This window comes from Fundulus heteroclitus, unplaced genomic scaffold (genome assembly GCF_011125445.2).
Source record: "Fundulus heteroclitus isolate FHET01 unplaced genomic scaffold, MU-UCD_Fhet_4.1 scaffold_75, whole genome shotgun sequence".
In the NCBI taxonomy this organism is placed as follows: domain Eukaryota; kingdom Metazoa; phylum Chordata; class Actinopteri; order Cyprinodontiformes; family Fundulidae; genus Fundulus; species Fundulus heteroclitus.
Window position 1 is genome coordinate 1,067,163 of NW_023397197.1, and position 26,016 is coordinate 1,093,178.

At 43.5% G+C, this 26,016-nt stretch overlaps 1 protein-coding gene, 1 long non-coding RNA gene and 1 pseudogene across 2 annotated transcripts in view; 1 reads left to right on the forward strand and 2 right to left on the reverse strand.

The window, feature by feature from the left end:
- The window catches only part of LOC118561874, a 951,216-nt pseudogene extending 939,218 nt beyond the window's left edge, over positions 1–11,998 (forward strand).
- The window catches only part of LOC118561876 (kinesin-like protein KIF20B), a 366,850-nt gene that overhangs the window by 177,524 nt on the left and 163,310 nt on the right, over positions 1–26,016 (reverse strand). The gene's annotated exons all lie outside the window — the stretch shown is intronic.
- LOC118561891 overlaps positions 1–26,016 on the reverse strand; it is a 53,505-nt gene that overhangs the window by 22,125 nt on the left and 5,364 nt on the right. The window lies entirely within an intron of this gene.

A 26,016-nucleotide genomic window follows, 5' to 3' on the forward strand; every position in this document is an offset into this window, starting at 1 on the left:
ATAGCTGTAACAGAAATTTACCTTCAAGTAACATCACGCAACACTGCAGTGAGGGCTGTGCAGGTTTCCATCACTATTCTACTCATGGTTGTGCTTCCAATCCTGTGTTGAAAACCTAATGACTTGAAGGTACCACCTGTCAAAATAAAGAAAGTGGTTTAAACAGACAGGAGGTCACTAAAATCCTTAAAAAAAGTTTGATGTGGACTTAGGGGCCTGTACACATTCAGAAACATAGTTCGTACCGGGCTCTTTACCTGGAGAGCCAAATGTTCAAAAGAGTCGAATTTTCCCAAAAACACCTTTTTACACTTTAGTGAGTCATTAAACAATGTTGCTACTCCTCCACCTTTCCTTTGCTGTCTGCTCTCACAAAGAAAATTGTAGTTTGGAGGTGTCGACTCCATCAGTATAGCTGCTTCACTAAATTCATGCAGCCATGTTTCTGTTAAAAACATTACATCAAGATTATTGTCCAATAATGAAGTCATTAATTAAAAGGGATTTTCCTGACAGAGATCTAATTTTTAATAAACCCAGTTTATATGACTTAGTGGTAGATGATGTCTCTGTGACAGGGTTGCATCTGACAGTTTATGACCTTTAAGTATTTGTTCCTGTTTATCCTTTTTGTTTTAGTACTTCTGCCACGTATTATCACAGATATTCCATAATCTCGGGCAATAGGCCAGGCTGATGCTGGGAACTGTCATGTCTGATAACGTGCGGCCAGGGCCCAATCTGTATCACAGCGAAGTAATTTGGAGTTCCTCAGTACCAGAGTGTTCTGTGATACGTGGAGGAGGATCTGAGGCTCTGAGGCCTTTGGAGAATCCTGGTTTAAACACACAGCATTTCTGTAACAAGATAAACACCTCTGTGTTTTTCTTGTTACAGAAAGTGTTTAATCCCCCTTACAGAACCATTGCATAATATCAGGGTCCTTGGCCCCGTGGCATGTCTTTTCTCTGATGTCTTAGAACGAAAATCGTTGACATACCTCTGATTTTTGTCCTCCTGGGTCACATTTTGGAGCGGAGCGAATCTGTTTAGTAACAGGAGTTCCAGCATTTCCAGCAGGTTTACTCTTATCATTAGTTTTGAGAACAGCCCGCTGTTGTTTCCCTTGTCTTGGGACATCTCTCTGTAGTCTCTGCCAGTTTTCTTTGTCTAGGTGTGGGGTTCGTTGATTCTTTGGTCTTGCACCCAGAGTGGTCCAGGGATTCTCATTTTCCTCAGGGAACTGTTTGTTCGCTGAGTCGCTGGGCTGGTGGTCACCGTTCGGAATCACAGGCAGGGTTGTTTCATTTCCATGCGCGGCGTTTACATCATAATTCACTTCAAGTCGACAGATTTTCAGTTCCATAACAACTATCTTCTTTAAAAGCTTGTCAAAGTCCATTGTGGTGAAGGAAGGCATCTTTTCAAAATCAAAATCAAAAAATAAGTAAAATAAAATAACTAAATCCAACTTTCTGTGGTTTAGGTTAAGAGATAAAAAGGAGATAAAAAGTAAAAGGCAGGAAAATGCAAGCAAGCAGGGAGCAGAGAAAAAAGCGTCCAAACAGGCAGAGAGGCGGAGATTAAAGATTAAAGTAGTAGCCACGTTTGCTCAGCCATGTCTTTGTCCAAATACGTCGTCGCCTTTTCTTTTTAGGGCTTTCAGCACACAAAATTGCCATCGACAATTCCGTCGTTTTCGTCGTCTTCGTGTGAGAGGAATGTGAATGAACGAGAGAGGAGAGCGCGTGAGAGTGAAAGTACCTTTTTTTCATAGATTTTGGCTTTCTTCAGTGTTTCACAGGGTGTGCTTTTTATATTATTGGTTTATTTGTTTTTTGGAATTACTTGGTTTGAGTGTTCACAGGTTTGGTTTGGGGCGTGGCCGTCAGGCCTACCTAGGTGGCTAGCAGCTGCTAGCACCATGGTGGTGGGTGTGGGAGGTTTCTCCACGCTGACACGGAGAAATGGCATCAAGGTGGGTGCTGGCTCTCCGTGCAGTGTGGAGGAAGTTTGTTTGGCAGTAGGGGAGGTAATAGACCAGTTCATGCGTGACGTCAGCACTACATCCGGGTCCCGCGGGTAGGCAAAAAGCAGGACTGTTCACTACATCTACTACATGACAAAACGGGTGAATTAGAGCGTACTTTTAGTTAGTTTATTTTTGGAATCTAAACCATGCCTATGACTTGTTGTGCTCCCGGTTGCACACAGAGGCATTCCAAATCGTCCGATGTACGTTTCTGTCGTTTACCGAAAAAAGAAGAAAGAAATGGATATGTTCAATGAAAAGAGCACAGGCAGACACTCCCAATGGACTGGGGGAGCCATCATACCACGGCAGAATTTGCAGTCTACACTTCATCTCCAGTAAATACAACCTAATTTTGCACTGGTCATTGTTCTACTACTTAAATAGCGGCGGAGGGGAGGTGGCGATCGCTAGACGGGGCCGCAGCAGCAGCAGCACGCCGCATCATTTTAGTTTTCTTGGTGCAATCAGTGTGCAATAATGTTCACTCGACAGCGGCTGCATTACGCCCCTGTTTACGCGCGCTACTACGTCTGTGTTTACGCTGCAATGTCGCGTGACACCCCCTACCCATTTTAATTAGACAAAAACACCAAAATAATCCGTAGTGAACAATGTTTTTTTTAACCTACCGGGCGTGTCTTCCTCTCTGCTGAGGCGCGGTCTGTGTCCGACGCTGTTTTCTGCTGTTAAACAAACATGTCTGAACATCCATCCATCCATTTTCTGACCCGCTTAATCCCTCATGGCGTCGCGGGCGTTTGCTGGAGCCTTCTTCCTGATATAAAATAATTGCAGCCGTCCAGTGGTTTCAGGGGCTTTCCATGCATCTCTCGTCTTGTACTGGCCTGCGTGTTTATAATTCAGCTGTATGTTGCGGTACGGATCCCTTGGCCAGCATTTCACAGACTCGCTCCGTCCCTTCAGGCTTTTGCTGTGTGGATCTGGCAATCTGATACCATCAACCATCAACTTACTCTTGAAACGATCTTGTGATACGTTATCTAAAGAAGAAAAATACGTGGAGAACTCGTCAGTTTCTCTGTTTGCGTCCGCCATTGTGTTCGCCTTTTGCCTACCAGTCCGGCGCGCATGCGCAAAAAACCCGCATCAAAACAATAACAATGAACTGGTCTATTGGACATAGGTCCATCAAGTCTGCAGCCCGCATGAATGGGGCTGTGGCATTGTTTGTGGAAAAGTGGAGAACGCTCAACAGTTGGTCGAGGCCAGGATTTCTGTTGGTGGGTTATTTTTACAGGTGTCACCACTCATGTTGCAAGCAACCAAAATCATGCTGTCCAACATGCCACCTTTTATCACGGATGAGTTTTTGGTTAGGGAGTTGTCCAGACATGGGAAGGTGGTGTCCCCTGTGAAAAAATGCTTTCTGGATGTAAGTCACCACTGTTAAAGCATGTTAGTCTCCCACAGGAGACAACTTTACATGATCCTCAAGAGAAATGAGGAATTTAATGTAAGGTTCAATGTAAAAATCGATGATTTTGAATATATCTTGTTTGCCACCTCATCAAATTTAAAATGTTTTGGAGGTGGACAAGAGGGTCATATTATTAGAATGTGCCCAAACAAGGCTGGACCAGCTCCGCCTCAGCCAGCGGAGCAAGGCCCTGCTGATGTTCAGCCAGAAACTGGGAGCGCCCACCGCTGATGGAGAAGAACCTGCTGCGGTGGCAGGAGATTCTGCCACTGCTGAAGGTGAGGGTTGTGTGAAGACCAATGAGGGTTATATGGTGTGTGGTATTGGTAAACTGTTTTATGCCTCAGCCAGATATTATGTCAGGAAACAGGAGGAATCAGGCTTCACTGATCAAGAGATTTTGAGACTGAAAAAGATAATGGTTAAAGTGAGAAAGCAACTTTAACTTAATGGCACGCACTAACATTGTGTTATTATTATTATATTGTATAGCCTTTGAGTGTGTTGCCTTAATTTTTTTCACCCACAATGGACACTTTTAAAATAGCATCCCTCAATCTCAATCGGGCTAGAGAGGCTTTAAAACGTCAAATGGTCTACCAGACACTTAACCATAAAAACAATAAATGTTTTGTATATATTGGAAGCTCACAGTGATAATTCAAATGTGACGGAATGGAAAAAGGAATGGAAGGGGGAAGTCATTTTAATAATGCAGAGCCGCATGTAGCAGCTCAGCACGCCCTGCGGCAGCTGGTCTCATCACATGGCCTGGTGGACGTATCGAGGAGGATGCACCCAGGCTCCAGGCCTTATTAGAAACATTTTACCTTAACTCAGATTTAACTTATGACCAAGGTTTTAAGGAGATTCTGAGTTATTTTTGGACTGGTTTTAGACAACAGAAGAGTGATTTTACTTATCTGCAACAGTGGTGGGACTACGGCAAAGATAAAATTCAGATAAAATTGCTGTGTCAGCAGCACACTGTTAATGTTACTCGTGACCTCATCGGATCTATAAAGGATCTGGAGATGAACATTGTGGAATTAGAGCGATTGTGTGACTCCACTGGAAACAGGGAGCATTTTGAAGCTCTCAAATCTAAAAGGCTAGTCTTAGCAGACCTGCTGGACACAAGAGTTCAATGCGTGTTGGTTAGGTCTCGGATGCAGAACATCGCAGAGATGGATACGTCATCCAGCTTTTTCTTTAACTTGGAGAAGAAGTGCAGGCAGCGGAAGTTGATCCATTCTCTGCTGTCGGACACAGGGCAGCAATTGAGTGAGCCGGGTCAGATCAGGGAGAGGGCTGTGGGGTTTTACTCTTCATTGTTCAAGAGCGAATATTTAACGAGAGCCGGTTTGCTCCTGACGTCCTGCCGCAGGGCAGTCATCACTCTCCTGCCAAAAAAAGGGAACTTGCAGGAGATGAAGAACTGGCGCCCTGTGTCCCTTCTGTGCACCAATTATAAATTTCTCTCCAAGGCCCTGGCAGCCAGGATGAGAGGAGCAATGGAGCAGATCATCCACCAAGACCAAGGCTGTCTGGGTCTGCAGACAGCCTTGGTCTCACTTGACCAAGAAAAGGCATTTTTTTATCAGAGCGTTTTCAAGTCATGTGCTCTTTTTACATTACACAGATCCAAAACGTACAATTCTCTGCATTGGCTTTTAGAAGAACCTCTGGTGTACGAAGCGAGACAAGACGTATGTGACGGTACTTTGCCGGGTCTGTCAGAGACGTTGTGCAGGTCCGGCACAGCGACTGTGAGAAGGCTGGTGGAAGCAGCTGGACCGGATTTGAGCAACATCCAGGCATTGGATTCACTGCTGGAGGTCCAGTCCGACAGGCTGATACGGCGCTTCCTCGATCGGGTGAAGGAGAGGATTACAGCCAAAGAAAGACATCTGCTGCAGCTGCATTCCACTGGACAATGTGAGCCTGACCCGACAGACCCGTTTCCAGACGTTCAACTGGACCCTGATTTCACAGGGACACCATCTTGATGCTGTGGTTCTGTGGAAGTGCAACGTTAAAGCCAGGATTAGGCTGGACTTTCACTTCCACAGAGCCACACAAAACATGGATGATTTTATGCAGTTGTGGGGTTTTAATAAGATTTTATGCAACATGTCTAAATAAGGAGAACTCCAATTTAACAAGCTCCTTATTTAAGTATTTTATATAAATGACACTTGGTTTTAACTAAATTTTTTTTATGTTTTTGATGTTCTGTAAATAAATTTTTGTTAAAAGTAAAAAAAAAAGTCTTCTTCTATCTACCTTTGGCTCAGACGTACAGTGTGAGCACTCAGGTCGCATCCGAGCGTCGGGCTGTACAGTGTGAGAACACAGATCGTGAGCTGTGAACTTTTAAACCCCGTGGTTCCGTCGTGCAGTTTAAGATGTATATAAGTACGGCGACTGAAAAACTCGTACAGTGTATGCCCGTCTTTAGGTGACCAATTAACCTTCACCAGGTAATGAAATCCCTACTAAGGGGCTATGCTTAAGTCCAGAGATAAAACTGTTGTACTGATTTTAGTTTTTTTCTGTTTTTGCTTGCTTTTTCTATTCAGTTTTATTTTTGTGCATTTATTAATTTACACTCACTGTCTTTCTCCTTTCCCAGGTTGAAGACATGTCCTCAGATCAAGTGCAGGTGTCTGCTTTGGGTCAGCCTTTCTCTTTAGGCATGCTGTATAATGCTTACAAAGACCAGCTGATCACAGGTAACGTGACACATTTCAGCTTCAAACAGATCAAGCCAGAAAAGTATTTGGACATGTGAGCCTACGTATCCATTCTGGAAAGTTTAATTTATCCAAGGCTCAGTTAAAACATAATGAGGTGTACAGGGAACTGGCTGTTTTACTTTTGGAGATGCCACAAAAGTCGATGGCTTGAAACTCAGTCTTTCAGTCTGGATCCAAAGACCTTCGAGCACGGATTGCTACCGGTGCAGCACATTGCTCCCTAACTGCTGGGTCAAATGTAGAGAGAACATTCCCCTTGGTGGAACTATGAAAATCAATATTTATCAATACAAATAGCTACAGTGTCTGAAACAAATATTAACCTATCTCCACGAATTTAACTTAGTTGTAATTAAATTTAGAACATTTCTGAAGAACCAAAAGGTTCTGTGGATCAGTTGGGCTCTGCATGTGTCTGGTTTGAAAGTAGGACCTTGAAGAGCTTCAAAAACATAACTACGTTCTGTTTCTATTTGCACTATAATCCTGAAAATGGAATATTGCTGTTTGCTTAAAGCAGGTTCCAATGTTCATTCTGTGAGGTTAAAACATGTCACAGATGATCGTGTTGCACAAAAGCATCAGGCCAATGATGACACCTTTAAAATAAGTTGGCACATAAGATTCTGAAGGACAAACACATGCAGGTGATTGTGTTCAAAAGTGAAGTATGTGGACACAACTGTTTTACAACGCTAGAGGTTTTAACACTGTATGATATAGGACACATTTTCCTTTGTTTTCATGTAAATTTTATATGTGAAGGACGGAGACTGGAGATGTAAAATGATTTTTCTTGTTGCCAAAACATATCTCAGCATTTATTTCCCCAATCATTCCTATGGCAGATTTGGCTGCAGTTCTTAGGGTATAACATTACCATGGTACATCAGAGTCACACCAGAAGTAATAGCACAGAACCCCACATTTTAATATATGCATTATGGGGGTGCATGCTTCCGTTTGGGCCACATGCATTTTTATTGATGGCTATAAGTGAAAAGTAAATCGAACACTGTAAAATTTCTAAAGAAATTTAGAAGTGGTCTGCCACTAGGTGCATTTTGTTGGAGCAGAGCTAAAGCTTCTGTAATTCAGTCAGGAACAGCTTTTGTCATGTTTGAGGGTAAAACCCTGAAGAGCTAAAATGCATTAGTAGAGCACGTGTGTGTAATAGGTTCATGAAAATGACTTAAAAGTGTCCTTGTGTATCTAAACAACTATCTGGGGTTCATATGGTAATGTTAAAATGGGATGGAGTTATGCTACAAAAATCCAATCCATGCATTTGTTACTTCAAGGCTGGACTATTGTAATTCTTTACTATCAGGAAGTCCACAAAATGCATTTCAAAGTCTTCAGCTAATCCAAAATGCTGCAGCAAGAGTTCTGATGAAAATTAACCAGAGGGATCATATTTCTCCAATTTTAGCTTCCCTTCATCATAAAGCCCTTAATAATCAAGCTCCATCATATATCAGAGCTCTGATTACTCCCGTATGTTCCTAACAGAGCACTTCGCTCTCAGACTGCAGGTCTGCTGGTGGTTCCTAGAGTCTCTAAAAGTAGAATGGGAGGCAGATCCTTTAGCTATCAGGCTCCTCTCCTGTGGAACCAACTCCCAGTTTTGGTCCGTGAGGCAGACACCCCGTCTACTTTTAAGACTAGACTTAAAACTTTCCTTTTTGACAAAGCTTCTAGTTAGAGTGGCTCATGTTACCCTGAGCTATCTCTATAGTTATGCAGCTATAGGCTTAGGCTGCTGGAAGACAGCCTTAGGATGACATTATGTGAGTTGCTGCTATATGAATAATTTGAATTGACATAAAATTAATAAAATGAGCAGTTTAGAGATGTGCACGGAGAGTTTTTTAGGTGCAGAGAAGCAAATCCAATATTAAAGAAACCTATTATTCACAATTCTAAAATGAACTCCTGTAATATAGCCTTGCACAATATTGGTACAGTCTAGTTACCCTATACCAGGGGTCGGCAACCTTTACCACTCAAAGAGCCATTTGGACCCGTTTCACACAGTAAAGAAAACACTGGGAGCCATAAAACCCTTTTGAAAATTTAAATTAAATCACACTGCATATAACACATTTTTTTGCGACAGAATGGACCCGGAGCAGAACCAACGCATGTTTGCCTTTTTGTTTTGTTTTTTTTCGTACAAAGTACAAAACTTTTACTGTTGTTTTATGGAAATCATCGACTCTGCTAATGTCAGAGTTTTTATTTTGAATAAAGCTTGGTGCGAGTAAACGCACGTCATGGTTGGATTATTTGATTTTGATCCCATATAAACGGTACTTTCGTAATACTTTTCTTTTAATCCGAGCACATTTTAAACACATCCGGGAAAGTTATGCACGTAAACGAGCTCCTGTCATTAACCAGCTAACAAGCTAACAGCTATCAGACGTTCAGGCGGCACCTGAAGCTCGACTTCAGCCCCGCAGGACTCCGCTCACAGCCTCGAGCCAAGCGCTGTTCGCTTTTCCTCACTTTGAAAATGAACAAACGTCAGATATAGAAATGACTCTTACCCTGCTGTTTAGCTCTCTTCACCCTCATCAATGACTCCATGTTATTTTAGGTCACCGTGGTTCCCTTGTCATTTGTAGAATTTACTACAAAAAAACAGCATCTGAAAATACCGCCTTCTCTGCGCTCACTGTGTTTATTTCGCTCTGCAGCCACTCAGCAAGTATTATTTCTTCTTCTTGAGTTTATTGGCAGTTGGCAAACATCTTTTCAGTGCGCATTACTGCCACCAACTGGTGAGGAGTGTTCGTCAGCCAGCATTGACGACTGCCTGCATGAGGTACACAGCTCCGCAACATAACTGTTTTCAACAGCTGAGCCGCATCAGATGCACGAAAGAGCCGCATGCGGCTCCGGAGCCGCGGGTTGCCGACCCCTGCCCTATACCCAACGCTTCTCTAGAGGTTACAGTAGAACTGAAAATTATAGTCAAGTCTTTGCTCACTGTAACACATAGTGCAGTCCAATGGACATTTATTGAGTGTCTGCCTCCAACTTGAATGGTATACATTAGAATGTTTTCATGGTAACTTTGAGTGAATATTATTTTTTTTTTTTTTAAAGGTTTCACTCTGTGGGACAGAGAAACTATCAACAAGCACAACATCAGACAGACTCAGAGAAGCAGTTCCTGTGAAATTAGTGTCTCTGACTCCTTTGAATCCAAGTCTTCTCTGCTGGATCTGAATGCATCTGTCAAAGCCAGTTTTTTGGGTGGTCTGGTTGAGGTTGAAGGATCTGCAGCTTATCTCAATGACAAGAAGCAATTCAAGAACCAGAGCAGAATCATCTTTCAATACAAAGCCACAACTGAATACAAAGGGCTGTCTCTGTCTTCTCTAAAAGTTGAGGACTCTCGGGTTAGGGATTATACAGCAAAAACCAGTGCAACACATGTAGTCACAGGCATCCTTTATGGGGCAAATGCTTTCTTTGTGTTTGACAGTGAGAAGTTAGATTCAAACAGTGTTCAGACCATTGAGGGCACCATGCATGCTGTGATCAAGAAAATTCCATTATTGGATGTTGAGGGCAAAGCACAATTACAGCTGAGTGAAGAAGAAAAAGATGCATCCAGTAAATTCACCTGTAAATTTTATGGTGATTTTATTCTTGACAAGAACCCTGTGACACTTGAAGATGCAGTGAAGACCTACGCCAAGCTTCCAGATCTTTGTAAAAACGGAGAACATGCAGTTCCTCTTAAAGTCTGGCTGACTCCTCTGAAGGACCTTGAGCCAACAGCAGCTGAGCTGAAGGACAGATTTCCTTTGGTTTACTCAGAAAGGCTAGAATTTATTTGGAAAGTTTTAGAGAAATAGAAATGAGATGCAGTGAGGCTCAGCAAGAGAAAGAAGTAATGATTTTTCCACAGATTCATAGAAAGTTGATTATTTTTGAAGATCTGTGTAAAGACAACATAGAAATGCTCAGACAAACAATGCAGGAGAAGATTCCTCTCATTCGTGAAGGTAAAGAAGATGAAACATCTTTGGAAAACCTCCTTGATCAGCAAGAGAATTCTCTGTTTAGTCCCAAAAGTTTACATAATTGGTTAGATAATGCAGAGAGAGAAATTAATGTCATTAGGTCTTGTGTGGGGATTATGGAGGGAATCCAGATTGGCTCAGATAAGAACAACCTGGACAAAAAGGTTCTAGCTCCAGGCGTAGATGATGTCTTCTGCTTTGTTTTTACCTCTGTGAAAACTGATGACCCCTTCCTGGACCAGATGATCAACTATCTCAGTAAAGATAAGACAGAACCTCAACCCTCCGTGCCTCCATCCACTAGAGACCAGTGGTTCTTCTCAGATGAAGTTGTAACCAACATGAGGAAAAAGGTCAATGAGTTCAGTTCAGCTTCCAAACGACTGAAAGGCAGCAGCAGATTTTGTTTCGTTGTAGCAGCTCTTCCGAATGCAAAATTCAACGGAGCCACCATCTACCAGTATAGAGACGGGCTTCTAAAAACTGAAGACTTCTCACGGCCTGAAGTTCCTAATGTGACAGCTCAGTTGGACCGAAGAGATCTTGCATGGTGTAAGGCCATTTTCTATTCAAGAGTGTAGCTATCTGTAAAAAGGTTATTCATAAAAAAGATTGTTTAAATTAGTTTTACATGCATATTAGACAAGAAATAGTGTACTTCTGCTGATTAAACATGAACAAATGTGAAAAGGAGTAACAGATTATCTCTTTTTCTATCAACCAGACTACTGCAATCTGACCTTGGATCCAGACACATGCAACAACTGGCTTGTACTATCTGATGAAAACACTAAGGCAACTTGTGGAACCTCACAGCAGCAGTATGACGAAAACCCCTGGAGATTTAAAGACTGTAATCAGGTTCTGTGCCAGCAGGGGCTGACAGGATGCTGTTACTTTGAGGTTGAGTTGGGCTTTACACATCCTGAATCGGTTGGGGTAGCTCTTGCATACTATGGCATGCCAAGGAGTGAAAAGAATACTCAGGATCCCTTTGGAAAGAACATGGAATCCTGGTCTTTTGGTGTTTTCCACGATATCGTTGAGTCACGCTATGATAATAAGCAATGGAGCCAACCTCTTCCTGCTGATGGATGCAGCAGAGTTGGTGTGTATCTGGATTGGTCCGGTGGCTCTTTGTCATTTTACAATGTTGTCTCAAACCAACTGATTCACCTGTATACCTACAACGCCAAATTCACAAAGCCACTTTACCCAGGTCTATATGCCTGGGGTTCACCCAACTTTGCTTCCTTCATACATATTTAGAGATAAAGAACAGGGCCAATAATATAGGATTCAGGCAGATGTGGCGTACAAGCAGTTAGCAACTGATTTAACTAAAGAAGACATTTTAAATTTAAGTAGTTCCCAAAACTAGCAAAGGGAAATTCATGGACTAAAAAATAATGATAGAAATATTTTGCATACAAAATGGTTTTCATGGGTGCATTTCATTCACTTCATTTAGAAAATAATTTGCTTAGAAAGTAAAAGAAAATAAAACAAGATTTACTTAGAAGATAGGGAACCGTGTACACCACTCTGTGATAAAGTTTTTACTAAGGTTTACAGTAAATGTTACACCTTGGTTGTATGATGGCATCTTAACTTCTTATCCATCTGGCTATTTAGATGGTTTCTGTTCCATACAGCAGAAGCAAAGTCTGAGTTCTAGATGGACAACTTTGTTAAAGTTGGATGAAACTGATAGAACACTTTAGCCATGTTCAGGACATCAAATATATATCACAGCGTTGATTAGGCGCCTGCCTTGCATGTGCAATGAGGAGGCAGTGCTGTGCGAAGATTAAAGATTAAAGTACCTCTGATAATGTTTAAGTGACTGAGTAACTGTAGATTTGCCACATTTAACATGGCGGACGCTCTGACGCATCGCAGCATAGGCAGAATCCGCCCAACGACGCGTCTACGTATATGATGTCTATGGTCACCACAGGAACAACACCTTATAAGGAATAATTCAATTCAATTCAATTTTATTTATATAGCGCCAATTCATGAAACATGTCATCCCAAGGAACTTTACAAAGTCAAAATCAATCATATTATACAGATTGGTCAAAAATGTCCTATATAAAGGGAACCAGTTGATTGCTTCAAAGTCCCTACAAGCAGCATTCACTCCTGGAGAAGCGTAGAGCCACAGGGAGAGTCGTCTGCATTGTCCATGGCTTTGCTGCAATCCCTCATACTGAGCAAGCATAAAGCGACAGTGGAAAGAAAAACCACCCATTAATTAAAACAATGAATTTATCTAAAGTTTAGAAATATAACTGCTTTTAATTTTAAAACCACCTTATGTTGGGTTAGTATATCTCCCTGAACAGTTTTCAGAACTTAATCACTAAACTTGTGTTTTGGATCAGGGAGGCTGTTCCTGATCTGGCTAAGGATGAAGAGTACAGGGGACCTGTTCAGGGCCCCACAGAGAAATAGAGAACATTGGCTGCTGTTGGCTATACAAGCCATTTAGCATCTGGCTGAAGACATGCTGCAACATTTGTCTCAGGCTCTAGGAGACTTTTTCCCTCTGGGTGTAGTCTTCTTCTTCTTCTTCCTCCACTAAATGGCGTCCAGTGAGCATGGTGGCTGGGTGAGGCACAGGTGTTCTCCATCAGACCTCAACAGCAGCAGGAGGAGAAGAGGAGCCGGCTGCCAGCACTTCTTCACCAGAGTGTTTCCTCACAGTGATTCTAGCCTGCGTGCTCTTGATCCTGTTCTAGATCAGTTTCCCAGCGCCTGAACCCGCCTGCAGATCTTCCAGAAGACTTCCAGGTTCTCAAGTCCCAGCTGGCAGCCTCCGGGCATTTTGGCCTCAGCCCTCCTGCGATGGCGCCCTGCTCAGCCTCCACCGTGCTTCCCTTCTCCAGATCCATCTGAAGGGTTCATATACAATGTATCAAGGCACAATTCACAAACAGAACAATGAGCAATATTAACAAGATAAGAAAATACACAAAGTGAGTTTATTAAAATGTAAAACAAACACCATAGTGTGAAAAAACAAGCCATTGCCATTACAAGGGTAAAGTTTCTTACATACATAATTTAGAAATTGATCTCATACTCCCACCAAATTGACTTTTGGTGGGAGTGGAAAAGAAAAACATTTGGTTCTGATTTTCTTTAATGAGAAATCATCACAGCTTTAAAGTGTTTTCTTCTTAGGAATGATGGAAAGAAAGATGAAGTCAGAGTGTTTCTGATCAACTATATTAATACATAGAATATTACATTTTCTGTCTATAAAGTCACAACCATTTATAATCAAAGATGGTTCTATTGAAGTAACTGCAGAACATGATATCATGGCTTTAATTAGTAGAACCATAGCAGGAGGAATTGACTTTAACTCTGTTAAACTGAGTCCAGGTACATGTTAATGTGTATTTTCTGATAAAGCTTTTTACAATAAAAGGTTTCCGTCTTCTTCCATAAGGTGTAGAACAGACCAAATACCTTTCTCCATCTAATCTGTTTAAAAGAGCAGTTTTTGTTTTATCAGGATTCATCTGTTGTTCCAAATCAGGACAGAGTTTGGTGAAAAGTTGGGTTTAAAAAATAGTTTCCAATATTGCAGAACCTGTTTATGAATTCTGATAGTTTTATGGGTAATTTAAAGATTTTAAAGTCACATCTCATCAGTAATGTAATCCCACCAAAAGCTTAAAAAATAGTAAGAAGAAAATTATACCAGAGATTTTTTGTAAAACTGTAATTTTTTAGTTTAATAGAACCGTTGATTTGATCAAAATCAGATTTAAACCTCCTTCTAAAGATTTAACTATGTCACCTCCTGATGTAACGGCATCTTATTCTCCAAATGAAATTAAAGTTTTCCTGATTTAACTTAAATTATTTCATCACATCTAGAACATGAAACAGCTGGGTAAATGAAACGGAATAAAACTTTCCATTTTAATGAGTAGAATACGTCCAAAAATAAATAAATCTTTCTGTAGCCAACTGTTGAGAACAATTGTACTCATCCTGAATAGTCATTATTTCACATTTTTCATATTCATATGCAGACCAGAAGCTTTAGAACATTTTTATCTCCTTTAGCACCTTGAAGTTTGTGTTTTGTCTTTTAAGAACAGGGTCATGTCTTCTGCTAGTTGAGTAATTACCAGGGAGCTTCCATCACATTTAACGGTTCCATACTTGAATTATTTTTATAAAAGTTGCTAACAGCTCCATCACCATAATAAACATCAGAGGTGAAACAGGACAACATTGATGGATTCCTCTTTTAACATCTAAACCTTTAGAAGTTCCTGAAGGTAAAATGCTGATCTATTGATGTCCGTGTAAAGCAGTGATACTCACTCATTTTTTCACAGGAGCCATATTGGCAGACCAAGGTCAAGAGGAGAGCCACTGTTACCACAATTTACCAAGTCACTGACATAAATAAACCATTTGACCTAAATACTGGCTACCCCACATTAAAAAACAGCACAGTCAATATATTTTACATTATAATTTTATAGAAAAGGAATCCCAACATGTTCCATCCAAATTACCACAGAACCCACTTTAATTGAAGTGTTTATTTACCTTAATAGAGGGAAGAGCAGAAGCTGGCATGCATGTCCTTAACCTTCTTCATGTTGTATTTGTAGCTTGTTGTTGTGATTATAGTGAGGCATTCAAGGTGAGCGTTGGTCAGTCTGTGTCTCTGTTTCCTCTTGATAATGTTCATGGTTGAAAATGTTGACTCACATGTGTATGTGCTCACCAAGAAAGACATCAGCTTCTGTACGAGTGCTTTGAAGTTGGCAAAGTCTGCTTCAGAAAGCAAGCTCCAGAAGTTACCAACACCTGCTCTGTGTTCAGCTTGGAGAAAGTCATTTGCTTGCATCTCAATTATTTCACTTTGAAGAGAGGCGTGGCTGTTAGGGCAGAGCTGTGTGATTGTTGAGTATGATGCTTGCCACTGTTGTATATGTTTTGGCACTACTTTGTAGAGCGGAAGGTTACGTATGTGTTTATAGAAAGCAATAAAGGCGGAGCCTCCTTTGTTCTCTGCGTTTGGCGAGAGCGGGGCAGTGTGGCTACCAGTTAGCTTGGTATCAATGTTTCCTGTCTCCTATTTTTTCATAAGTAAGATAACACTTATGCAGAGATGCAGTCACAAGGTGGAGATGATGTAGAGGAGCCCAGAGGTTCCCGTGGAAACGGTAGGAGAGTCGCTGCAGAAGAACCAACAGGTTATGGGCCCAGGCAAGTTCCGAGTATGCCAATGCACGGAAGGGGATTGCCGCCTCGGTTTGACGGAGACGAAGCACGCTACCACATTTGGGAAGCAAGGTTTTTAGCATACTTAAAAACCATCGGTCTCAAAGATGCTATCCTGGGAAGTGAGCCAACAGCGGGAGCCGATGCACAAGAAGCTACAGAGATCGGTAGGAGAAATGAACTGGCATATGCAGAACTGTGTGGTTGTTTGGACGATAAGACGTTAACGCTCATCCTGTATGAAGCACCAGATGACGGCAAGAAAAGCCTAGAAATATTGAGGCGCCATTTTGAGTCAGAAGAAAAGCCGCAAATTGTCGGGCTATACACAGAGCTCACCAATGTGCTAATGGCTGAAGTGGAAGCATTAGCGGACTATCTAGCCCGTGTTGAAAAGATAGTGGCCGCATTAAACAGAGCTAAAGAGACCCTTAGTGATGCACTTCTGACGGCGATGGTGTTAAAAGGTCTCACGGATGATTACAACCCATTTTCTGTGCATGTCACCCAGACAAAAGAAACGCTAACTTTCAACGAGTTCAAGGCGAGGCTGAGGAGCTTTGAATGCACACTGCGCTACCGTAGCAGGCCCCGAACAGATGAAGTAATGACTGCAAACTATAAAGCGTCCAAGCCTAAGCTTAAAGAGAAGAAATATTTCAATGGAGAATGCTTTATTTGTGAGAAAATGGGGCATAAAGCAAAAGACTGCAGAAACAAAGAGAAGAAAACTCAGCGCAGGGGGACCAACGCACAATACAGTAACAAGGTGGCCGCCGTTACAGACACTGGACAACGGACTGTTCGTGTCAAGGACAAGCATAAAACCACAAATGAAGAAGAGACGTTTGTGCTTCGGGTGAGTGAATGGCAACCCCACAACACACAGCAGCAAGGTCTACTGGTGGACAGTGGTGCATCTGCCCACATCATCACTGATGAGAGTGCTTTCATCAAATTTGATGAGACTTTCCAGCCCAAGAACCACATCATGCAGCTGGTGGATGGGACCCGGATCACCGGCAGTGTCCTGAGGAAAGGAGATGCACAGATCAAGCTGACCAACTGCGACGGGAAAGTTGTGAGTGTCAAACTCACGGATGCACTCCTGATTCCAGGATACCCACAAAACATCCTATCGGTGGATGCAGCAACTTCAAAAGGAGCCAGATTCAACTTTGAGAAGAATAACAACAAAATGATTCTTCCTGATGGCACAATGTGTAAAATGAAGGTAAAAGACAGATTGTACTACTTAGACGTTATCACAGAGGATAATGTAAATGGTGAGGACTCCTGCAATGTATCTTTGGGTCTAAAAACATGGCATGAAATAATGGGTCATTGCAACTATGATGATATTGTAAAACTTGAAACAGTTGTAAATGGTATGAAAATCAAAGACAAAACCTCCAGACCCAATCAATGTGAAATTTGTCTAGAGGGTAAATTTTCACAAAGCAGAAACAGGCAAAGTGATGTGAGGGCCAAAGAGCCATTAGAGCTAGTCCATACAGACCTGGGTGGACCTATTTCACCAGAGTCATTTGAAGGGTACAAGTATGACATCACTTTCACTGATGACTTTTCTGGGGCTACTTATGTATACTTTCTTAGGAACAAAAACAAGGCAGTTGAGGCAACTAAGCAGTTCTTTGCAGACACGGCGCCTTACGGTAAAGTAAAACGCCTCCGATCTGATAACGGGACAGAATTTGTGTCAGAGGAGTACCAGTCATTGTTGAGGGACAATGCTATCAAACATGAGAGGTCAGCCCCCTACTCTCCCCACCAAAATGGGACTGCAGAGAGGAATTGGCGCACATTATTTGAAATGGTCCGATGCATGCTGATTGAATCAGGTTTACCCAAAGAGCTGTGGCCTTATGCGGCCAGGACAGCTACAGTCATAAGGAACAGGTGCTACTGTAAGAGAACCGGGGAAACGCCTTACTTTCTTTTCACCGGAAAGAGGCCAGATCTGTCAAAGATGAAAAAGTTTGGTTCCGAATGTATGGTGTATGAACAAAACAGAAAGAAGCTTGATCCTAAAGGCAAAATGGGAATTTTTGTTGGTTTTGATCGTCATTCACCTGCTTATTTGGTTTATTTTCCAGAGACGAACAAGGTTCAGAAACACAGACTGGTCCACTTTATGGAAAAGAATGTGACTGAGGGGCAGACACAGACTGACTGGGACCAATCGGAGGACCACTACATAGAGTGGGTAAATACACCTAGTGAAAACAGTCAACCACTGATTGAAGTAACAGGACAGATGGACACAGACATTGAGAAAGACTCAGAAATGGACACAGACTCAACTACTGACACACAAACTACACGTACTACAGGTAGAGTCAGAAAGAAACCTAAGTATTTGGAGGACTATGAATGTACAGTGCAGAACAGTAACTTAACCATTGACTACTGTTACAGAGCTACAGTTGGGCTGCCACAGACCTATAAAGAAGCTTTAGAATCGCCTAAATCTGATATGTGGAAAAAGGCGATGAAAGATGAAATGACTTCATTTAAAGAGAACAACACCTTCACACTTCTACCATTACCAGAGGGTAGGCAGACAGTGGGGGGAAGGTGGGTATATGCTCTCAAGGAGGATGATAAAGGGAATGAGACATATAAAGCAAGGTATGTAGCGAAAGGATACAGCCAGATAGAAGGACTTGACTATTCAGAGACATTCTCTCCGACTGCAAACTTGACATCACTACGTGTGTTGATGCAATTAGCTGCACAACATGACCTTATACTTAACCAGATGGACGTTAAAGCCGCATACTTACATGCACCCATTGACCATGAAATATACATGGATCAACCCGAAGGTTTTCAGGTTAAATCACAGAATGGCGTGCGACTTGTGTGTAAGTTGAACAAATCTATCTATGGGCTTTGGTATGGCCGAGTGTAAACCCAGAGCCACTCCTAGTGAAATCAAATGTGATCTGGTTCCAGAAGGTGAACAAACTGAAGAAAGAAAATACAGAGAAATGCTGGGCAGCCTCATCTACGTCATGACCTGCACCAGGCCTGATATAAGCTGGATTGTAAGCAGACTGTCGCAACATATGTCTGATCCTAGAGAGAAACATATGACAGCTTTAAAACATGTGTACAGATACTTACAAGGGACTAAGAACTATGAGTTGTGTTATAATAAGAGTGACACTGAACTCAAGCTGATAGGGTACTCTGATGCCGACTGGGCCAACGATGTTCTTGACAGAAAGAGCACTACAGGCTACTGTTTTAGTCTGAGTTCAAGTGGAGCTACTGTTTCATGGAAAACAAAGAAACAGCAAACAGTTTCATTGTCAACATGTGAGGCTGAGTATGTAGCATTAGCAGCTACCATCCAGGAAGCACTATCTATCCCAACTACTAAAGGACATGGACCACAGTTTTGAACAAACAGCAAAGGTGTTTGAAGACAACCAAGGGACAATACGCCTTGCGAAGAACCCTGTGAATCGCCAGAGGAGCAAGCATGTGGACATTAAATACCACTTCATAAGATCAAACGTTTTGCAGGGCAAAATTGTTTTGGCTTATTGTCCAACAGAAAACATGGTCGCAGATGTGTTCACAAAATCTGCCACAAGAGCCAAGATTGGAAAATTTTGTTCTTATATGTTTGGAGAACAGTGTTATGGCTGAAGTCTGTGGCACCATCAAGTGGGGGTGTTGAGTATGATGCTTGCCACTGTTGTATATGTTTTGGCACTACTTTGTAGAGCGGAAGGTTACGTACGTGTTTATAAAAAGCAATAAAGGCGGAGCCTCCTTTGTTCTCTGCGTTTGGCGAGAGCGGGGCAGTGTGGCTACCAGTTAGCTTGGTATCAATGTTTCCTGTCTCCTATTTTTTCATAAGTAAGATAACACTTATGCAGAGATGCAGTCACAAGGTGGAGATGATGTAGAGGAGCCCAGAGGTTCCCGTGGAAACGGTAGGAGAGTCGCTGCAGAAGAACCAACAGTGATGGTTGGTGTAAGAGAGGATATATCCACATGAAAGGGATTTTCACTAAGATTAAAAATGCCCTTATGTTCATTCACATCACTGAACCTGGATTCAAACTCCCCACTCAGCTCCAAAACTTCAACTAAACCACTGTAGCTGAAGCTCTGCTGCAGAGTACGCTCACTTTTGGCTTTTTCTTTCAGTCCTGGGAAGTGTGTGAGGTCTTTGTCAGATATCCACAGAGCAGTTCTTTTGTTCTGGAAAGCTCTGATTGCCCTCATCATGTCACTTGGCAACTTGTCTCTTCCCTGGAGCTGCAGGTTGACAGAGTTCAGGTGATGGTAATATCTGTTAGAAAGGCCAGCTGATGATCCAGTGTGGCTCTTTAACTCAGGCTAGTGTTTCCATGCTTGGAGCTCCATCAGTACACTTGAAGTTTGGACCAGCTTAGATGGTTTTGATTAAAAAAAATCAACAGTGCATCAGAACATCCTCACCTGTGGTTTGGCCAAGAAGCAGAAGTAACGCCAACATTTGCTCCTTCAAAGTGTTTTCTTTGGGGAAGCTCAGCCAAACACACAGCTGCTCATTATGGCTGATATCCGTGCTTTCATCCAGAGCCATGCTGAAACAGGGCACTGCACGCTGCTCAGTCAGCGGCTGCTCACCTATGTCCCGTCCACTATCCTCCATCCGTCTCATTATTGGTGAATCAGCTGTAATGCTTTTATTTTAATCTTAATTTTAATCTTTGGGCCAGAGTCCTCAAAAAATAAACTTCTTAACCAATCACTTAATCTGGGTGGCATTAATCTGGCCTCTGGTAATAAAGTAAAAAATCTTGGTGTTATTTTTGACCAAGACATGTCATTTAAATCCCATATTAAACAGGTTTCCAGAGTTTCCTTTTTTCACCTCCGGAATATCGCCAAAATTAGAAACATTCTGTCCAGGAGTGATGCTGAAAAACTGGTCCATGCATTTGTTACTTCAAGGCTGGACTATTGTAATTCTTTACTATTAGGAAGTCCACAAAATGCAGTTCAAAGCCTTCAGCTGATCCAAAATGCTGCAGCAAGAGTTCTGATGAAAATCAACAAGAGGGATCATATTTCTCCAATTTTAGCTTCCCTTCATTGGCTTCCTGTTAAATCAAGAATAGAATTTAAAATTCTTCTTCTAACGTATAAAGCCCTTAATAATCAAACTCCATCATATATCAGAGCTCTGATTACCCCGTATGTTCCTAACAGAGCACTTCGCTCTCAGACCGCAGGTCTGCTGGTGGTTCCTAGAGTCTCTAAAAGTAGAATGGGAGGCAGATCCTTTAGCTATCAGGCTCCTCTTCTGTGGAACCAACTCCCAGGTTTGGTCCGTGAGGCAGACACCCTGTCTACTTTTAAGACTAGGCTTAAAACTTTTCTTTTTGACAAAAATTATAACTAGTGACTCATGTTACTCTCAGCTACCTTTATAGTTTTACTGCTATAGGCTTAGGTTACTGGAGTATATCAGGATCTAATTTTCTCACTATATTGAGTTCTACTGTTCTTCAATTATGCATTATGTGTTGTCATTTCTGCTTTAACTTTCTGTTCTCTCTCTTTTCTCTTCATAGTAGGTACACCTGGTCTGGCGTTCTGTTCACTGTGACATCATCCAGAGAAGACGGCTCACCCGCTACTACCATCTAATGTAGAACAGATTACTAGATCAATGTGTGCTTCTGTGCTTTTTTGTTTCCCTTGTTGTGTCTCTGTTCTGTCTTCTGTAACCCCAGTCGGTCGAGGCAGATGACCGTTCATACTGAGCCCGGTTCTGCCGGAGGTTTTTTTTTTCCCGTTAATGGGTGGTTTTTCTTCCCACTGTCGCTTCATGCTTGCTCAGTATGAGGGATTGCAGCAAAGCCATGTACAATGCAGATGACTCTTCCTGTGGCTCTACGGTTCCCCAGGAGTGAATGCTGCTTGTCGGGACTTTGATGCAATCAACTGGTTTCCTTATATAGGATATTTTTGACCAATCTGTATAATCTGACCCAATCTGTATAATATGATTGAACTTGACTTTGTAAAGTGCCTTGAGATGACATGTTTCATGATTTGGCGCTATATAAATAAAATTGAATTGAATTGAATTTGTTTAACAACTGCATCCTTGTTGTCAAAGTCTGCAGACATTATTTCTGCTGAGGCTAAAAAGCAGTCTTTCACTACAACAGCGTCCTAGAATGGCTTTTTGGCCCTTGCCTAAATCCCCACAGCCTGAAAAGATGCCTCTGTTAAAGGCTCTGCTGTAGAAGTTGTCCTGTGAAGAAGGTTTAGTTGTTGCTCAGGCGATGTGCTAAGCTCTGTTATTTTTCTCTTTCTCAGTTCGCCGCCAGGTGGGGAACTTTCATTGAATTTTGGATGCGTGGTTTTGAAATGGCGCTCTGAGTTACTTGGTTTGAAACACACACAGGTTTGTTTGCATATTAAGCACAGAGGATTCTTGCTGTGAAGAACAAATAAAAATTCCTCTGTCCATTTGTCCTGAAACCTTTGCTGCTCGTCTTGTATTCCACGTATCTTGATCTTTTTACTGTGAATGTGCTCCTGCCTGCTTGCCTCCTCTCCCGCGTCATCTTCCTGTTGAATTTCGTCTTCCTCGTCCTCTGAATCTTTATCCTCTGTGTTACCTACAACACTGTGGCTCTGTCCAACTGGTTTTTGTCCCTTTTTTAGTAGAAATCCATCCATTTTGTTAATGTAACCTAGTGATGCTGAAGGCCGAGGATGTGCGCTAGCTTCACGTCAGTCATCAAGCGTGGCAGCGTTGTGAACAGGCCGTAAAGAAGACGCTACCACCTAAATATTTATTGCCTTGGCTGTGTTATAGTTTTATACAGGATTATGAGCTGCAAGCTGCCAGATCAGGCATGACGAGCCGCACAAAGAGAATCAGGGGTGTAAAGCAACTGAACTTGTTTTAAACTTTTCTCCCAAAGCAAAATACTCCAAAGCTTTTTAGATAAAGGGCTGTTCAACCATGGAAAGCTTTATAAAAATCCAGACAGAAAACGACTCCGTCATCCTCCAGCAGATGTTCTTAGTCCAGCAGATCTAGAACCAGTCTCAGCTTGTTGTGGATAGATCTCTCTTTAAGAAAACCAGACTGTGTTTCACTTAGAATCTGAGATAAATCATCTTTTAACTGATCTGTGATCAGTGCAGCAGTTTTTTCATCATTCTCTCTAATTCTTCCAGTCTAAAACCAGATTCACAGTTTTCCTTCAAAGCTACATCTATTATTGGGAAATGTTCTTTGATTTATTCTAGAAAAAATGTTGGAGTTCAGTGGATTGTATTCAGATGAATATAAAGTTGAGTAAAATATGTGAATTTCCTCTGAAATAACTTTATGATCTGTGAATTCTTTGTTGTCGAAAATTAATGAATTTATGTTCTTTCTTTCTGGCCTATTTTTTTCTAGGTCACTAAAATAAGATGATTTTTTTCACCTTCCTCTTTCCATTTAGCTCCAGATCTGATGTCAGCACCTTGTGCCTTTTTACCATATAGAACATCTCATTGATTTTACATCTGTCGTCTTCAGTCATTTCATATTTACTGAATAAATCATTTATGTTACCAGAGCATCAGGATTTTTGTCTCTCCATAAATCTATGAGATTATTGGAGTTGCTAATTTCACATAAAGTAGGATTCAACCTTTTCTTAGAGCATCTAGAAGGACATCTGTCTAGCCAGTCATCTGTTGTCAGGTTATAATCACCACCTACCACAATTAAATCAGAAGAGTAGATTTCCTTATATTCAGAAATAACATCAGTTAGCTTTAACATTAGAAACGTATTTTAAACAGTGTTGGCATATCCATAATGTCATGGTTGAGTTTTGGTTTGGCTTTGTTTTTCTGTTATTTTCATTTTTTCATCTCTTTTGGGTTAGGTTTGACTTTATTTATTGTTAGTTTTCAGTCATCAGTTATTTTCTGTCAATTTTCACTTCACCTCCTCAGCAGTCAGTCACACCTGATTATCATTTACCAGTCAATTAGCCAGACCCTTGTTCCACCTGTGAAGTGCTCTATTTAAACCTCCCTCTGCCTTCAGTTCAGCACTGGGCCGTCATCATTCCACACCTCTCCATGCCAGTCCCCGTTTTGCCTTGGAAGCTTTGTTTTGCTCCTTTTGTTAAGGTTAGTCCTGCCAGTCACTCTAAAGACTGTTCATTCACAGTTTGTTCCTGGAGAGGTTCTGCTCTGTGTCCTGGTGTCTCCAGAGAACTGCTAACTGGACTAGCCATCCTGGAAAGGCTCTGCTCTGTGCTCTGGTGTCTCCTAAGTTCTGCTAACCTGACTAGCCGCCCTGGAGAGGCTCAGCTCTGTGCCCTGGTGTCTCAAGTTCTGCTAACCTGACTAGCCGCCCTGGAGAAGCTCAGCTCTGTGCCCTGGTGTCTCTCAAGTTCTGCTAACCTGACTAGCCGCCCTGGTGAAGCTCAGCTCTGTGCCCTGGTGTCTCTCAAGTTCTGCTAACCTGACTAGCCGCCCTGGTGAAGCTCAGCTCTGTGCCCTGGTGTCTCCAATGAACCGCTAACCTGAGTGCTATGAGGCCTGCTAGCCGAGCAGCACCTAGCAAGTGTGGACCCTCTGTCTCCGGGCCGTCAGCTCCTGCCATCATCTACATCCCTGACTTTCTGCAGTCCTGAACCTCCGGTCTTCATCACTCATCACCCAGCATACTTCTTTCAATAAAGACTCAAACTTTTAGTTCCGTGTGTGCGTCCTGAGTTCATCGGTAAACAAAACCCTGACAGTACGGCCCAGTCAAAGGGTGAACTCAGGCGCCATGCGGGACTTACCTGCAGGAGTTGACGACCCGGACATCCTCGCATATGTGGAGATGTGCGAACGTCAGATGAGGGAGAGGTATGCCAAGATGGCTTCCGCCCGGGACCCTGCGCCACCCGTCCGGACCGACTCCACTCCCCAGGTGGTTTACGTGGGCGTTGTTACGGCTACCCCGGAACCCAGGAAGAGAAGCCACTCAGCCTCTCGTCGTCTCGGTCATCACCTCCATGACTCGCAGCTGGCCCCTCGAGTGAGGCTCATCGTTCCACCTAGCAGAGCCCCACGCATCAAGGAGAGCCAGCTGTGGGAGTTCTACTACGGTGACCGAGACGACCTTCTGCACTGCTGGCCAGCTGCCACCCCCGAGATTGCCCCAGATTCCTCATCTGTCCCCTCCCGGCGAAGACAGCAGAACCACCGGCGCGGAGGGTCCGTCAAGGCTCAAGAGGAGGATCCGCCTCCAACCCCGGCGCCGCTCTCTGAAGCCTGTAGCCCGGCGCCGCTCTCTGAAGCCTGTAGCCCGGCGCCGCTCTCTGAAGCCTGTAGCCCGGCGCCGCTGCTCTCTGAAGCCTGTAGCCCGGCGCCGCTGCCCTCCGAAGCCTGTTGCCCGTCACTGCCTGAAGTAGCCGAGGAGATGGTTCCGCCTCCACCAGTAAACTCCGCTCTGCCGGCCACCGTAAGCTCCGCTCTGCCGACCACTGAAGGCTCCGCTCTGCCGGCCGCCAAGAAAATAGATCCGCCGGCCGACGAGGATGAGCCCGAGGCCTCCGAGGGAGCCGCTTTGCCTCTGTCCAGGTCCCGTGAGGAGGTCCAGGAGGACCTGCCTCCGCCCAAGCCCCGTGAGGAGGTCCAGGAGGACCTGCCTCCGCCCAAGCCTCGTGAGGAGGTCCAGGAGGACCTGCCTCCGCCCAAGCCTCGTGAGGAGGTCCAGGAGGACCTGCCTCCGCCCAAGCCTCGTGAGGAGGTCCAGGAGGACCTGCCTCCGCCCAAGCCTCGTGAGGAGGTCCAGGAGGACCTGCCTCCGCCCAAGCCTCGTGAGGAGGTCCAGGAAGACCCGTCTCTGGCCTCGGTTTCCACCGAGACCTGTAGCTTGGCACCGCCTCGGGGCCTGCCTCTGACTTCTCTGTTTGGCCGGAGCCGCAGACTGCGGACTTCGAGCCGCTCGACTCTGCCTCGTCGGGGCCGTCCACCACGGCGCCCGCCTCTGACTTTTCTGTTTGGCCAGAGCCGCAGACTGCGGACTTCGAGCCGCTCGACTCTGCCTCGTCGGGGCCGTCCACCACGGCGCCCGCCTCTGACTTCTCTGTTTGGCCGGAGCCGCAGACTGCGGACTTTGAGCCGCTCGACTCTGCCTCGTCGGGGCCGTCCACCACGGCGCCCGTCTCTGACTTTCCTGTTCGGCCGGAGCCGCAGACTGCGGACTTTGAGCCGCTCGACTCTGCCTCGTCGGGGCCGTCCACCACGGCGCCCGTCTCTGACTTTCCTGTTCGGCCGGAGCCGCCGACCGCGGTCTCCGGGCCACTTGACTTTGCCTCGTCGGGGCCGCCCTCCTCGAGGGTTTAGTCGGGCGATGCTGCTCCACCGCCTGCCTCGTCCAGGACGACCTCCACGAAGACTTTTTCTTTTTTGCTTAGCAGCCGTTTT